We start from the raw sequence: 17,415 nt of genomic DNA, 5'->3' as shown, positions 1-17,415 counted from the left end.
GTTAGTCTTAGAAGCTATAAGAGGTTTCAACCTCACTGGTCTTGCCTTTTCTAGCTTGTTTCAGGGCTCAGCTAATTTCATAATTTAACCCGTATTCCACAGACTATTGGTTCCCAATCCACTTTAGATCAGACCAAAGCCCAAGTTTCTGTGAACCCTTAAGACTTTGATTGGTTGTGATGTTCCCTTAGATGACATCTTATAAGAAGTGTTTAATTTGAATCACATGTTTACAAGCCAGAAAATAGACAATATCTTAAATAATGATATTTTGATTTTTCCAAGCAATTGACTGATTAAGGAAGGAGCTCCCAAGAGAAATACCATGGTATACTAATTCTTTTGGCCAAGCAAAACTTGTTTCTTTCTTCCTATGGCTCTTGGACATTCATCACTGAATGCTGTCATTTAAGACAACACAGAACTGGGGCAGCTAGGTGATGCAGTGGATAGAGCACCAGCCCTGAAGTCAGGAGGACCTGAGTTCAAATGTGACTTCAGGCACTTAACACTTCCTAGCTGTGTGACCTTGGGCAAGACACTTAACCCCAATTGCCTCAGCAAAAAAAAAAAAAAGAAAAAAAAAAGAAAACAACACAGAACCAGAATTAGTTAACATAATATGCTTAATTCATCTATTAATTCATATACTTATAATGAAAGCCTTTTACAAAAGCAAAACTATTATAAAAAAATCAAGTTTAAAACATCTCTATAACTCATATATACACAGCATGTGGTTCTCCTCAGTCCTCTAGAGAAACAGCCTTTTCTCCTCCCCTGAAAAATTTACACATGTTTCAGTTTATAAAGATATGATAGCATCATTAGGTCAAGGACCCACAGACTGTAGAATATTAGTTTTTAAAAATCCTTGATTTTATCCCATCCTATGTAGCTTCCTGAAATTGTATTTCAAAGGCATTTTCTATGGTTGAACTATCCCAAAAGACAAGAAGACATTTCCTGACAGCCTTTGGAAGGAACCCTCCTCTTTAGGGATCATCTGCCAGGCTTGAAAGCTTTGCCTATTTGTCTGGCATCAAGGCAGTTTGCATATTAACTTTTGGTAAATCCCATGGAACAGTGAATAATAGAGATCTGGACTCAGAATCAAAGAAATTTAACTTTAAATTCTTCCTCTAATACTAGCTTTGTGGTGAGGAACACGTGACCCTTTGAACATTGATTTCTAAATTCCTAAACTGGAGATAATGGTTTATGGTTTTGTTGTAAGGCTCAAAAGAGACAAAATATGTAAATGCTTTATGAAACCTAAAGGGACTATATCAATAGCAACTATTATTATTATTATTATCAAGAGGGCAAAATTTGTGGAATTATAATAAGCCAATAAAAGATTTATGAAATTCAGGTTTGCCAGAGTATTTTCAAATCTTTTCTTGACCAAGATGGTGGAAGCATCCAGAAATTGAAGGAAGCTGCTACTCTTGTGTTCTACAGTGATATTCAATGTGAGGATTTTTCAGGTTTTAAAAAAAATATTATTTCACCACTATTTTGAAGGAGGGTGGGTAGAAAAAATGTGATATGCTATTTCAATCCCCCAAATTATAAGTAATATTAGTTGAACTCAGGAATGAAGTGCTTATATGTAAGCTCCTTAAAGGTGGGGACTGTGTTTCCTACACAGAAACACAGTCTCCACCTTTAAGAAGCTTATATATAATTTAATAAAATTTGACATGTTTTATATATATACAATGTGGCTTAACTCGATGAGAATCACTCCTTTAGGGAAAATGCTCAAGGAAAATTTGCAAAAGAGCACTTTAAGATAAGCTAATCAAGGGAAGCTTCACTGAGCTAAATCTTGAAGGAATGGAAGGAATCCTCAAGGTGGAGATGCAGAAGGAATGCATTTCAGAAATGGAAGATTGCATAATATACTGTTGAAGTTTTCTATATAATTGCTTATTTAAGTCATATATACACAAAGCAAATATGTTCATTTTGTTTTGTACTGTTTAATCTAAATCATTTTAGCAGCATATAACAGTGAAATGTCATTGGACTAAATTTTAGGGAATAGCTAGGTTCTGGTCCCAGAGATCCCTGACTAAACCACTTACTCGTTCCTGGATTTATTGTTATTTTTAAAATGAGCAACTTGACTATTCAATAATACATAAGCTCTTGAGGACAGAAACTGCTCCATTTTTGTCTTTCTATCCTCAGTGCCTACTATAATACCAAGTTCCTAGTGAAGATAAATTAGATAATCGCTAAGAGCCTTTCAAATTTTTTTCTTCTTTTTTTCTTCCCCTTTCAAACTATTATTCTATATGATAATGTAGAGGAAAGAGAAAGTTTAATGAAATGATCTACTTCCTGTCCCCATTCTTTAATATCCTACCTTAAAAGTTTTGTGCTATGAGAGCACGAGATTAGGACTTAATCCTAATGAGAGCATAAATTAGGACTTAGTCCCAAAAATCTTTGATCTATAGTTTTTTTTCTACATTCATTTGTGGCACAGTGACAATGAATTACAATGTATTTTGTCTGTAAAAGTTGCTTTCAAACACCTGCTTGAAGAATATTTTGTTCAGAGAGACCAGCTCTCAAATTAAAAAACTTCCATGCCAAATAACAATATTTCTCCAAAACATTTGTTTACCATCATTAATAGACCACCAAAGTCATAAGAATATCTTTACTGTTTTATATCTCTTCTATCTTTGTTATTGTTCACAATGCTATTGTTAATAATATTATTTCCAAATGAACCTAATCTGTAATGTGTGGATTCTTGTTTAATAAGGAAGAATTTCCTGATCTTGAGATTTGTTAAATATTTTTAAGGGTTAGGGAAGGAGCAGCTGGAATTTCTTTCTCTGGAATTTTGAAAAATAATGGGAATTATCCCCATGGAATACTTAAGAATTATTCGTTTCTTAAGGCAGGAGACTAGATCATACCTTTCATTGACCCTTACAATCGTATTATGATATATTTATATGAACAGTCATATATTTTAGGAGTTCTATCATGTATGTATATTGAATATTTCACTCTTTTCAAAAGATTATCCCTAAAAATATGCATATTATAGATTAAATCAGAAAGATCTTCAGGAATCATGATATAAGAGATTTTTAATACTTCCAGCTCTTCTAATATCTCAAAACATCTCATAATGACTCAAATAAAAAAAAAAAACTACAAAAAGGGATAGAAAAAAGAACACCAGTGGAATGAAAAACACTAGAGAAACTAAAGAAATGAAGAAGAAAATAAAATCTCCTAATATAATGAAGACATACTCTAGAGCAAGAAAATACTAAGAGAAAATGACAGAAGAGCTATTTTTAAATAATTACAACTAATTCTCCTGAAAGTAGGATGAAAGACCACAAGAATCCTAGGAATTACTGCAAGATCCAATAAAATAATTTTTAAAGTATTAAATTAATAATAAATTGATAAAAGTATTAAATTAAAAAGCAACTTTATATAAGAAAAATAAAAGAAAAATGAAAGAAAGAAAGTGAAAAACAGTATGTTTCATTCCATATTCATTCAATATCAGTTCTTTTTCTGGAGGCGAATTATATGCTTTATCTTTAATCCTTTGGGATTGTCTTGCTGTGAATAGCTAAGTTATGCACATTTTTTTCATCACATAATATTGCTTTTACTTTGTATAGCACTCTCCTGGTTCTGGTAATTTCACTGTCCATCAGTTTATGTCGATTCTTCCAGATTTTTCTGAAATCATCCTGCTTGTCATTTTTTTACAGCACAATAATATTTCATTACAATCATGTATCTCACCTTGTTTAATCATTGCTCAACTGATGGACATCCTTTTGATTTCCAATTTTTAGTCACCACAAAAGTATAAATATTTTTGTAAAAGTAGGTCTTTTTCCTTTTGGATATCTGTGAGACAGAGACCTAGCAATTATATTACTGGATCAAAGGGTATGTACAATTTTATAATCTTTTGGATGTGGAAATTGTTCTCCAGAATGGTTGGATCAGTTAAGAAATCCCCCAACGTTGTATTAGTGTCCCTGTTTTCCCACATCCCTTCCAATATCCAACATCTTTGTCATATTATCCACTCTTATAGGTATGAGATGGTACCTCAAAATTATTTTAATTTGCATTTTTCTGATCATTAGTGCACATGCATTTTCAAAAATTGATAATGTTCTAGGGCAATAGTGTCAAAATAGAAATGAATGCCTGTGGGTGCTTTATTTACTTAGAAAACCACAAATTAACATACCTGTATTGCATTACATTTCTAATTGTTTTATCAAATATTTTCCAAAAACATTTTAATCTGATTTTAATAGCAGTCTTTTGTGAGCAAAACATTTGATACCTTTGTTCTGTTATAATGAATTCATAAATAAATGTTCAAATGCAGCATATGCATCCTTTAAAGTGGCTATTGGACTATGATAAATAGATCTATTAAATAGCCTTAAAATAAATAAATAGATAAACAAATTGAAAAATAGCTATTAAGCTATCATCATTAATGATCAAATAGATAACATATTTGCTAAATGTATTAAGTAGAAAAAGTAGGGAGAGAGAGAGACTCAATCAACTAAGTCTTGTTTAACACCATTGCTATAATAAGTAAAACCATTAAATATAAATAATAAATATTTAGAATTAAGTATATTCATTATTAAACATTATAAATTATTGATATTAAATATATAGAAATTGCTATATCAGGAGAGAGGAAAAACCATATGTATATATACATATATATGTGTGTGCATAAATATACATACAAATATATATATATGCCCAAATTATATAGATACATAAATATATATCCAATTGTTTTTAATATAAATAAAGGAAGACTTAAAGAACTAGAGACCTTCACTTGTAAGGATGTAATCTACTAATACACTAAAAATAATATTACCCAAATTACTCCACGTTTAGTGCAAAAAACTCACCAAATTAAAGAGGAATGCCATATAACATGGAATAAAGTAAATTAATTTTTAAAAATATATTTTGGAAATGGTCAAGAAGAACAAGATATATAATGAAAGAAATTAGGAAGATGCAATAGGGCAACAACATTTATTAAGTTCTAACTACATTTCAGACACTCTGCTAAGCTGAAGAGGTTTTGGAGCCAGATCTCAAACTATAATATAAAATAACAATAATTAATGCTATGTATTTCTGGCTTCAAAAAAATTTTTTTTAAATCAGTGGAATACACTAAATAAGAAAAACCTAGAGGCAGTTAGATGAGCACTGGCCCTGAAGTCAGGAGGAACTAAGTTCAAATACAGCCTCAAGCATTTGACACTCATTTGCTGTGTGACCCTAGGCAAGTCACTCAACCCTGATTACCTTGGGAAAAAAAAAGACCTAGGAAAAATGTGAACAGTAATCTAATATTAGAAGAACCCAAGAACTCAATTACTATGGAGGACACTCTCCTTGATGAAGGATGTTAGGATAACTGATAGCAGTGTGGTAGAAAAATAGGGCTAGGTCAGCATTTTATGCCTTTTGCTAAACTAAATTCTAAATGAATAATTTATTCATAAAAAGTTAGATCATAAAGAAATTAAAGAAGAATGGAAGGTAGTATTTTTCATAATTGCAGATATGGGAAGAATTAATCATTAGACATGAAACAGAAATGATCACATATCACATAACTTCAAAAAATCTGTGATTAAGTACATTTGATTCTTTCCTTTAAAACATGAAAATTAAAACTAATTCATGCTCATCTAGCATAGGCAATTCTCATTATTTTCTTTTCATCAGCACATTGAGTGCCTTCCTCATATTCCCTCTCTTTTAAAATTTCAATAAATAAAATTTATCATGAACTTAACACCAAATAAAGTGGACGTTTCCATACACATTAAATGAGGAGGGGAAAGGAAGATTGTACAAGAAACTAAAGACCTTTATTATGTCTAGCTTGTTTTTCTTTTTAATTATATAATTTCAACCCATGGCTTTCAAAGCTTTCCTGCTTGTAGTTACTTCTGTACAGATGACTTCCTGCTTTCTTTTTGGCATTAAACATTATTCAGTGACTCTGTTTTACATTTTTTTTTGTTTTTTTTTCCCATACCCTTTCTTTATTCACACTTACCTTCCTATCCTTGTTGGGGAAAACAATTTAAAAATTTCTTGCAACAAATATACATAGTTGAGCAAAATAAATCCTGACATTTTCAGATCTAAAAATGTATTTCTTTTCTTTTTAAGATCATCTCTTTTCTCTTATGTAGTGGATAGGATATTTCATCAGTCCTAACCATACCTGAATGTTGTACTGATCAGAGTTCTCATGTTTTAAAAGCTGTTTTTCTAAAAATTGTTATCTCACTTTACTCTGCATCAATTCATATAGGAATTTCTAAGTTTGTCTGAAACCACTCATGTCATCTTTCATATGCTAAATAATATTATATTACATCTATATGCCATGATTTATTAGCTATTATCCAATAAATGGGCATCCTTTTAGTTTCTAGTTCTACTACAAAAAGGCCGATATGAATATTTTTGCATATATGGGATATTTTTCTTTTTTTCTGTGAGTTAATTGGGGATAGTATAGATAAATCAAAGAGTTTTCTAAATATTCATCTGTTTCTTCTACAGTTTTATTAGCACCTAATTGAACAAATTTTTTCTGTAATTTCCTCTATTTCTTCTTCCATTTGCCACACATCTTTATTTTAAGTTTATGATAAAAATAATTTCATTTTCAAATCACTTTTTGATCTAGGAAGCTGTTTAATCAAATGTCCAATTCATTGATTTCTTCTTTCTTTGTTGATAAAGAGATCAAAATACAAATTTCCTCTAAGAACTGTTTCAGTTGCATTTTATACATTTTGATTTTTTGTCTCATTATTGTCATTTTATTTGATTAAATTTTCTCTTCTCTCTAAAGTTGTTTTTTTTTTTTTTACTTACCAATTCATTATAATTATATTACTTAGTCTCCAATTACTTTTTAATTCTTTAAGGACCCTTTATTGAATATTGAATTGATTTTTTCTTGCACTATTAAAGTTAATAAATGCTATGTTTAGTCATTCTGTTTTTCTACATTTTTGGGTAAGGTCCTTATACATCAATTCACATTCAATTTTTGTAAAAATATCAAACGTCTGAGAAGTATATAAATTCATTTGTATTACTATTCAGTAATCACTAGGGATATGTCATCTCTGATTTTTCTAAAATTCTATATTTTTCTATATTGTCAACATTGTCTATAAGTTTTTTTTCTGTATTTTTCTATATTGTCTATAAGTAAAATTTAATTTCACTGCTTATCTCTTTTTACCTTACTATATATACTCTAGGCTTATTTTAATTCAACTGCTGCTTCACTCCTCCCCCCCCCCTTTTAAAGTTCAGCTAAAACATATTTTGCAATAGCATCTCATTCTAATTGTATGAGAATCTTAGGGTTTTAAGTATATTTCCTGTAAACAACATATTGTTGGGTTCCAACTTCTAATCCATCTATATACCCTCTATCTATATACTGTTTTATATACAAATTAATCCCATTCATATTTATAATCATGATTAATTGTATATGAAACTTCCTTCATCCTGTATGTATCTTGCAATTTTTTCCTCTTTTTTGTTTCACATCCCTCTTCACAGAAAAGAATATGGTGGAAGAGAAACCATTTAAATGACACATGATCTTATACATGAAAAACTCTGCTGCCTATGTGTTGCATTTATTCTCTTCTCTTTATTCCTCACCCTTGATTCTTACTCTTTCTTCTTATCTTCCCTTTACATTCCTGCCTACAACATTCAAGTTTTTGTTTATGACTATTGTCTTACTAATCCTACCCTTTTATTTTTTCATATTTCTCTCTATCCCCATCCCATTTCCTTTTCTTGCTATTTCCCTATTGTTTAATATGCTTATAAAGGGAAAATTTGCATTTATGATTGTGTGCTTATTTGTATGATCTACATACACATGTAATATCCCTTATGTAGATATATGTGAATGTTCATATCATATGCATGCATGTATAGATGCATATTATACATGATCTTTATTTTTATTATATTGATATGCTAAATAGAAAAAAGCATTATATTAAGTATTAATGGTTCTAAATAAACTTATATATGAGTATATGTATGTACATTTCTCAGATAATCTTTTTAAAAGAGCATTATAAACATTATATTATAAACATAGAGATTATAAACATCTAATGCACTTCTATTATACAATGGTAATTGACTCCTGGTTATTCTGCCTTTCCTCTCCTTATAATGGCCTTTTCCTCCCATTTTAGTCTTCTAAGACCATTAAAATAGAACAAAACCATCCATAGATCTGCCATCATTTTAACTTCTTTATGACTCTTAAAAAATATTAGAGTTCTGGGAAGTCATTTGTTTCTTATCTCTTTATTAACATGAAAACAATTTATCCTCACAATTCCCTTTCAATTAAACAACAATATATGATATCCTATGTTTCTCTTGCTGCATACATTTTCATTTCAAAAGATCTATTTAATTCTGGTCTTTTAGGAATACTTAGAAATCCTTTATTCTATTGGAGGTTTATTTTTTCTGTTTACAGGCCCTTAATCTGCATATTCATATTTTTCAGCACTGTGCAATGCATTTACAAAAATTCAAAATGTATTGCATAAAAACCTTAGACCCAAAATAAGAAAATAGGTAAGGAAAGAAGAAATATTAAACACATCCTTCTTAAAAAATAACAATGCAATAGAAATTATACTCAGTAAAGGAAAATTAAAGAAAGAGTTAAAAATTAGAAACTAAATAACTTAATCCTGAGGAAATGGTATGTCAAAGAATAAATTATAGGGATATTTTATCAAAGAAAATTATAATAACATAGTATACCAAAATTTGTAGAACACAGCCAAAATAGCCTTTATGGGAAAATATGCAATTGACAGATAACTCCACTAAAAACAAGGGAGAAGGAACAGATCAATAAATTGGGGGTATACAACTAAAAAACCAACAAATTTTAAAACCTTAACTAATTTCCCCCAATTTCTAAAAATTAAAAATAGTTTTAATAATATTCAATGTAAAAAAGTCACTTTTTTTTTTTGTTTTTTTTGCTGAGGTAAGTGGGGTTGTGACTTGCCTAGGGTCACATAGCTAGGAAGTATTAAGTGTTTGAGACCAGATTTGAACTCAAGAGAAGAAGCAAAAAATTCAAATAATCCACACCTGCAGGAAATAAATAATGAAAAGGTCACAAATTGTTGGAATCCTTACAAACTGCTAACTAATTAGAGTTGATCTAATCTTACAAGAAGATGTTTTGGGCAGAACCTGAAACAGGGTATTAGGTAGAACTAGTTAGTGCAATGCTTGTGTTTATACCTTTACTCATTGGAGTTCACAAGTATGCCAGCTTCACAAAGTAAACTTTGTACCTTTGTGAATTCACACTTCCCTTAAAGCTCTTTGGGCCAGAGAGCACTATGGGAGAAAACCCATAATCCCATTCTCTCAGAAGATTCACATATAAGGCCAGTGAAGAGAGAGCTATTCCTATATTTTCCACTTGGCTGGCTGGTCGCAGAAGAGAGTTCAGTTGGACTGGAGAGGAGCACTCTGGTGCAGACAGAGAGCACTTTGAGAGATTTCAGCAGAATTACGCCAGAAGCCCTCTTGTCGAGAGTTCAGCGGACAACCAGATTCATCTTCATCTCATACCACTGTGGTAGGTGGCTGGGCTCCTGAACTTCCCCCACTGAGACCAAGCTGGTCTGAAAGACTCACCAGAAAGCTAGCCGAGACCCAAGTGAAGGAGACAAGAGATTCATTCCATCTCTGTGCTGGTTGGAGGCTGAAGAAAGCAAAGGCAGAGGCTAAAGGACAGAACCTTTGGATTTGGAGATATTTGGAGGGCTCTAAGCTAAACCAGCTGTGTTTTGAGAAGAACAAGAACGCCAAGATTTGAACTCACAACATTTACTTTGTGAAGCTGGCATACTTGTGAACGCCAATTAGTAAAGGTGTAAACACAAGCATTGTACTAATTAGTTCTACTTAGTACCTTGTTTCAGGTTCTGCCCAAAACATCTTCTTGTAAGATTAGATCAACTCTAATTAGTTAGCAGTTTGTAAGGATTCCAACAACAAATGATACCTTATAGAAAGAGAAAAGAAACAAATGAATTTACAAATAAATTCTATCAAAAATTCAAGCAGTTTATTCTTAGGTTGTAAACTTCAGGAGCTGGGAGAATGATGTTACCTTCTAGAGTAAAAGGAAATTGTGGGGAAGGAGATAATGTGTTCCATTTGGGATGTATTAGTTTAAGATATCCATTGAGCACCCTGAAAGATTAGCAAAGAGGTTTATAGGAACATATCAAAAAAATCATAACTAGATAGAATTTATGCCAGGATTTCAAGTTTAATTTTTTATTATGAAAACTACAAATAAAATAAAACCTAATAATAATGGAAATCTTATGAATATCAAAGGTGCAGAAAAAAACCTTTTTAAATAAAATCTAACACCCATTTATGTTTTTAAAAGAGTACTAAAATAGAAAATTCTCTGCTTCACCAATTATCTGTATTTAATGGTACTGAACTACAAATTTTTCCATTAAGATTGAGTAAAGCAAAAATATTCACTATCTCCACTAATATTTTATGATAGTAGAACTGCTAGTTATAGAAATAAGAAAAAAAAATGTGATTTGAGAGAATAAACATAGGTAAACAAGAATTAAAATTATCACATTTTTCAGATAGTATGATGATTTACTCAAAAAAATCAGAGGAGAATCAATTAAAATATATTAAAACTAATAAAGTTAATAAAATTTCATGATCTAAATCTATATAAGTCTTTGGTATTAGTACTTATAGTCTACAAAATGCAACAGGAAGAGATATAAAGAGGAAATTCCATTTACAATAATTACAGAATGTATAAAATACCTGGGAGGTTTCATCTACCAACACATATGGAAACAATATGGGTATGATTACAAGAGACTCTCTAGGGAAATAAAGACTGACCTCAATAATTGGAGAAATTAATTGCTCATGGGTAGACAGTGCCAGTATAATAAAAATAACAAACCTACCCAAACTAATATACTTATTCAGTGCCATGCTAATCAACCTAACAAAGGAATATTTTGTAGAGCTGGAGGGAAAATAACTAAATTCATATGGAGTAGCAAAAGTTCAAATATTTCAAGGAAAACTTTTTTTTTAAGTGGAAAGGAAAGCAGCCTAGCAAAACCAGATATCAAACTATACTACAAAGAAGTAATCATTATTTTATTCTAGTCAAGATAGACAGAAGAATCATCAAAACAGAATAGATATAGAACATACAGAAGCAAGTCAGCCTAGTAGCCTAGTATTCAGTAAACCCCTAAATCATTTTTTATTGTAAGAAATGGAAAGTAGTCTGACAAAAATTAGATATAAATTAACATTTCACAGTTTTTATTGTAGTAGATACAAGTAGATACTAGACTCAAATTTACTCCATTATTCCTCTCTGGCCTTCCTCCTTACTCTAAATTTCTATTTCTGCCATATCCCAAAACAGATTATCTTTTTTCATGGGTATGCTGGAAACTGTTTAAAAACTACCTGGAGGAAAATGAATTTGTGAATCATTTCTAAGTTTAATATGCTTTTCTAACATTTTCTTCAACACTTAAGACCAGACAATCCATAAAACAATAAATCAATTCCTGATTTGTAGCAGTTGACAGTTTTTGAGGTTTAAAGGCACATAATGAAAACAACAGTTGATCCTTGCAAGCTGGATATAAACTGACTCCACCACATCCCTGCTTTTTTTCCATCTCCTTCAGCTTTCTTTTTTGTGTTGTTTTCTCCCATTAAAATATAACTTATTTGAGGGAAAAGACTGTCATTCTTTTTGCTTCTATTTATGTTTCCAGTATTTAGTATCCAGTATCTTGCAACATAGTAAATATTTAATAAATGATTATTTTATATTCTTGATATGATTTAGCTATAAAAAAGATCATATCATTTTTAAAAAGAACATCAAAGAAAAAAATTATCTTTCAGATCCATGCACATGACTAAACAAGATAGGAAAGCAGAGAATAAAATTTGCTATTTTTATTATATAAAATTGTTTTTATTATTAAAATCAAAGCAACTAAGAATGGAAATATTAATGGGTACAGAGTGAGATATGCAGTAGTTTTCTCTTAAAATGGCTCATTTCCTGAAAGAATTTTCTAAGAAAATTTCTAAGAATAAGAGTAATTTTCCTATTAATAAATTGTCATAGGATATGAACAAGTGTTTTTTTTTTTTAAAGAAGGAAATCCAGACTATTATTTAATATGTAAATATTATCGAAATCACTTAATAATTTTAGAAATGAAAATCAAAGTATTTTAATTGGTTAAATTATTGTTGAAAGAATTTCAGGAAAAGAACTACATTAGTACACTGTTAGTGGTGCCTGTGACTTGGTCTGGCCATTCTGGAAAGCAATTTAAGACTATACTCCAAATATGCCTAAACTATGCATACCTCCACTAGACCTATACCCCAAAGAAATCAAATAAAGAAGAAAAGGACCCATATGGAGAGAAGTACTAAAGCAACTTTTTTCACATTTGCAAAGTACTAAAAATGACAACAAATTATGATACATTAATATAATGAATTAATATTTTGCCATAAGAAATGACAGTTTTACCATTCTGGGGCACAATTTGGAACTATGCTCAAGGGACTATAAAACTATGCATACCCTTTGATCCAACAGTTTCTCTATTAGCCCTGTGTCCCAAGAAGATCATAAAAAGGGAAGAGGACCTATGTGTGCAAAAATGTTTGTAGCAGTCCTTTTTGTAGTGGCAAGAAACTGGAAACTGAGTGGATACCTATCAATTGGAGAATGGCTGAATAAGTTATGTATATGAATATTATGGAATATTACTGTTCTATAAGAAACATTCAGCAGGATAATTTCAGAGAGAACTGGAGAGACTTACATGAACTGATGCTAAGCAAATTGAGTAGATCCAAGAGAACATTTTACATAGCAACAGCAAGATTATATGATGACCAATTCTGATAGATGTGGCTCTGTTCAACACTAAGGTGATCCAGGCTAGTTCTGATGGTTGTGTGATGAAGAGAGCCATTTGTACCCAGAGAGAGGACTGTAGGGATTGACTTTGATTACAACATAGTATTTTCACCTTTTTATTGTTGTTTGCTTGCTTTTTGTTTTCTTTCTCATTTTTTCCCTTTTTGATCTGATTTTTCTTGTGCAGCATGATAATTGTGGAAATATGTATAGAAGAATTGCACATGTTTAACATATTGGATTTCTGTCATCTGGGGAGAGGGTGAGGGGAAGAGAAGGAAAAAAATAGAATACAAGATTTTGCAAAGATAAATATTGAAAATTATCTATGCATATGTTTTGAAAATAAAAAGCTTTAATTTAAAAAAAAAAGAAATAATGGTTTTAGAAAAACCTGGAAAGATTTGTATGGCTTGATGAAAAATGAAAGGAGCAGAGGCAATTGGACAATTGAAAATACAAACAACTTTGAAAGATTTAAGAATGTTGATCAAAATGACCTACCACAATTCTAAAAGACCAACTGTGAAGCTCACTACCCATTTTCTAATAGAGAAGCAAAAGACAAGATACAGAATGAGACATATTTCCAGACATGGCCAATGCAGGAGTTGTAAAGGTACAGATGGATCACATCTACAAGTTGTTCACCCTCCTGCAAATCATACTTTGGACAATCAGAATTCTTCTTCCACTTATTTTTTCCCTTTTTGTATAGTTAGGTCAAACTCTTTAGTAACTTCATATCTCATTTAAGAGGCTCTGCACTATTCTGAGGGTTGATGTAATCAGCACAAGGTCATCTTAAATAAGAGTATCTGGAGACTTCACAATTTTAGGGAATCTTTCTTCATCTTGGACTCTGCATTGGAATTCTCCTATGACAGTGACACATACCTTTGGTGAGCATGTCTCCCTGTTATATGTCTTGATTGATATCCATACTCAGGAGATTGTCAGCTAACTTTATTATTGTACCTTTCATGAAATCTCGTATGAGTTTTACACCTGAGATGTAGACACATTGTTGGAACATATCTCAAGGCAATGCTTTGCTCTATTGAATCAATATTTTTCTTATAGCGAAGCAGTAAACACAATAGTGTTTGGATTGTTTATAGCTGACAGTCAATTATATGACTATAAAAGTATGTTCTATGGAAAATTGCTTGAGAAGTTCTACCTATTTTCTTTTAATACCTTCACTGAAACCATTCTCAATGATGAGAATGAATACATCTCAATGTTTAGATTATTGTCACAAACATTTTTTGAGATGGGAAACTATGGACATAAGTTGATAATTACCAATATTCCTTAGGTTATCTTTTGAGATAATAATACCAAACATTTTTACCCCAAACCTTGGATATCCTCTCTTAAAAGCCATCATTTAATGCTGTATGTCAGTTTTTATTTATTTATTCAACAGGTGCTAGTATTAGGTGCCAGGGAAATAAAGAAAAAATAAAATTGCCTAAGCACTCAAGTAAATTACATTTTATTGGAAAAAACAATATATACCAAGAAAATTAGATTTAAATGACATATAAAATAATTTTGGAGATGGGAGAAACCATCAAGTGGGGGGATCAATACATTATTCTTTAAGGAGATAGCACTTTAGCTGAGTTTTGAAGAAAAGCTAAGAATTCTATAAAATGGAGATAAAGAAGCAGTGCATCCCGATATAAGGGAGAGCCAATACAAAGAGTTATGTATAGGGAACATCTAGCTAATAGGGCAACTTGGCTAGAATGGTGAATATGTAAAAGCATAATGGGTGCTATTCCTGAAAAGCTAGTCCAGATTTTAAAGAATTTGGAAAGCTCAACCAAGGAGTTTGTCTTTTGTCATAGAACCAATAAGGGAGCTCCTGAAGCTTCTTGAGTCAAAATAAATGGCAGGGTAAAAATCTCTACTTCAGGAGTTTGGGTAACTTTTGTATAACTTGTGAAGAATAAGAGAAGGATAATTCTGGATGCAGAGAGAACAGTATGAACCCATTCTCTTTAAGGAAAGATCTTTCCATTAGATATTTCTGATGGACATGTAGTATTAAATGTGCATATATATATACATGTATGTATGTATATATATGAAATTGACAAACATATAAGATTACAAACTATTCCTAAGTAAATAAGTAAATAATTTTCAAATGAAGAAAATGCTCAGTAGCAAAATCATTAAAGAGAAGCTAAATGCAAGTTAAAAATAATCTTGAAACATGTAACTATCAGTTCTAGACTAGGTGGTGAAAGATGGACAAAACTCATTCATAAAGGGAATATAGGAAAATTGGCCTCTTTTTTTAAAAAAAAATTTCAGTTTAAACTAAAAAAATACAAAAAAAAGAATTTTATTTCCATTTATACAGAATAACATAAAAGAGAATTCTATATAAAAGTATAAATTTCCATGCATTTAAGTGCTTAATATTTTGCAAGAAAAGCTATTGAATTTCTCAGATCTTTTGACACAGAAAATAACACTAAAACTATATCTGAAATAAGTTATTTACAGAAAGAAAATATCTACATATTCAAAAAAGTTCATATCAACATTCTGTAATAGGAAAAAAGTTGGAAAATAAGCCAAATAAGTGACTGATGATGGGAAATGATGGGATAAACAACTGGACAAATTTCCAGTGAAATGGAATGTTGAATGCTATAAGGAATAATGAATACAAGAATTTAGAGAAACAGAGGAAGACTTATAAGCAGTGTAAAGTGAAGAAATCAAGGACAAAATGACCATGTACAAATAAACTATGATAATGTTAACAAGGTCAACATGGAAATCAAACAAAACTGTTCAAATACAAGGAAAAGTCTATGTTCATATGATGATTAAAGTTAAAAGGCATATCACTTCTTTCTGTTAGCAAACAAGTTTTAGGAAGTATATTTTGTAAGAGATTACTATGAGTATTTTTATTAAAGTGTCTATTGTGTAAAATCAAGATATTATCAATAAATTTAAAAGTAAACCAGAATGTACAAAAACAAAGAAAAAAAGTAAATTTGAATATATATTTAATTTCATTTAAAAATCATAGCTTTTAAAAAGGAAACAAGGATTAATAATTTTCCTAAGTTAATAAACCTTTAAAAATTAATAAGTCCCAAAGATTTCTATTTCATAATAAGAATTTTTATAAATCAATTTTTCTTAAATGGTGGAGGAACTATTTTATTTGTATTTCTTTCAGATAATAATAAACATTTGGTGTATTTAAGCCCAGTTATTGCTTGCATTCTGACATTAAAATATGCTGATGAGAGAGTCAGTCTCTTAATTTTTTTTCAGTTTGAACTCAAATCAATACAAAAAGACAAAAAAAGTTATTACTTCTATCTACACGACAGAATGTAAAAACAGGATTCTGTATAAAACCATGAAAAAGCCTAACCTCACCTCTCCACACAACTTATATTTAAGACATGTATCAGGAGAAAAAGGAACAGTGCATAGGATCAATGGAGGAACCTGTTTGATTGTTGCTGAGCAGGATGGTGACATGGACAAATACATCCTAAGATTATTTTGGTAATTCTGTGGATAATAGATGGGGAGAGAAGAGACTGACATCTGAGAGTCTAATTAAGAGACTCTTGAACAGTCTAGAAAAGAGATAATAAGGGACTGGAGCAGGTTAGGAGTCTAGTGAGTGGAGTTAAGGAGAAAGACATAAAATAAGTTAGCCTAGAATCCAAATTTCATAAATGATTGAACTTGAGGATTTAGGGACAATGAAGTATCAAGATTGAAATCTATGTAGTAAACCAACTAGGTAATTGACTAAAGCATGGTAGTGTTTTCAATAGAAATGAAATTTGAAAGTGGTGAGTTTAGAGGGAAAGATGAGTTTTGTTTTGGATATGTTATATTTGAAATGCTATTTGACCATTAATTTGGAAATATAAAGTAAAAAGAGATGGGAGTTGCACACACATATTTATATATGTATATATAATAAATACATATATATACACAGAAAGCTATAGAAAACATATTTATGCATATAAGCATTTATGTATTATGTAAATACACACATATACATTTAGTGCATATATATCTATATGTGTATATCTCAGTATCTATTTATCCATATATGACATCTATCAGCAAAGATATATTCATTTAATCCAATTGAAGAGGTAAAATATGGGAAATAATTCAGCAGTGGAGATTGCAAAGAAATAAGCAGCCAAGTAGAAAAGCAAGAGAGAGCATAAAGCAAAGAAGGAAATGTTACTTAAAAG

The 17,415-nt window shown here is 30.6% G+C and overlaps 1 protein-coding gene across 1 annotated transcript in view; it reads left to right on the top strand.

Moving 5' to 3' along the window:
* COL24A1 (collagen type XXIV alpha 1 chain) overlaps window positions 1-17,415 on the top strand; it is a 354,155-nt gene that overhangs the window by 131,980 nt on the left and 204,760 nt on the right. The gene's annotated exons all lie outside the window — the stretch shown is intronic.

Source organism: Antechinus flavipes, chromosome 4, assembly GCF_016432865.1.
Source record: "Antechinus flavipes isolate AdamAnt ecotype Samford, QLD, Australia chromosome 4, AdamAnt_v2, whole genome shotgun sequence".
Lineage (NCBI taxonomy): Eukaryota > Metazoa > Chordata > Mammalia > Dasyuromorphia > Dasyuridae > Antechinus > Antechinus flavipes.
Note: the sequence above shows the minus strand (reverse complement) of the source record. Positions and strands in the feature narration are given on the sequence as shown.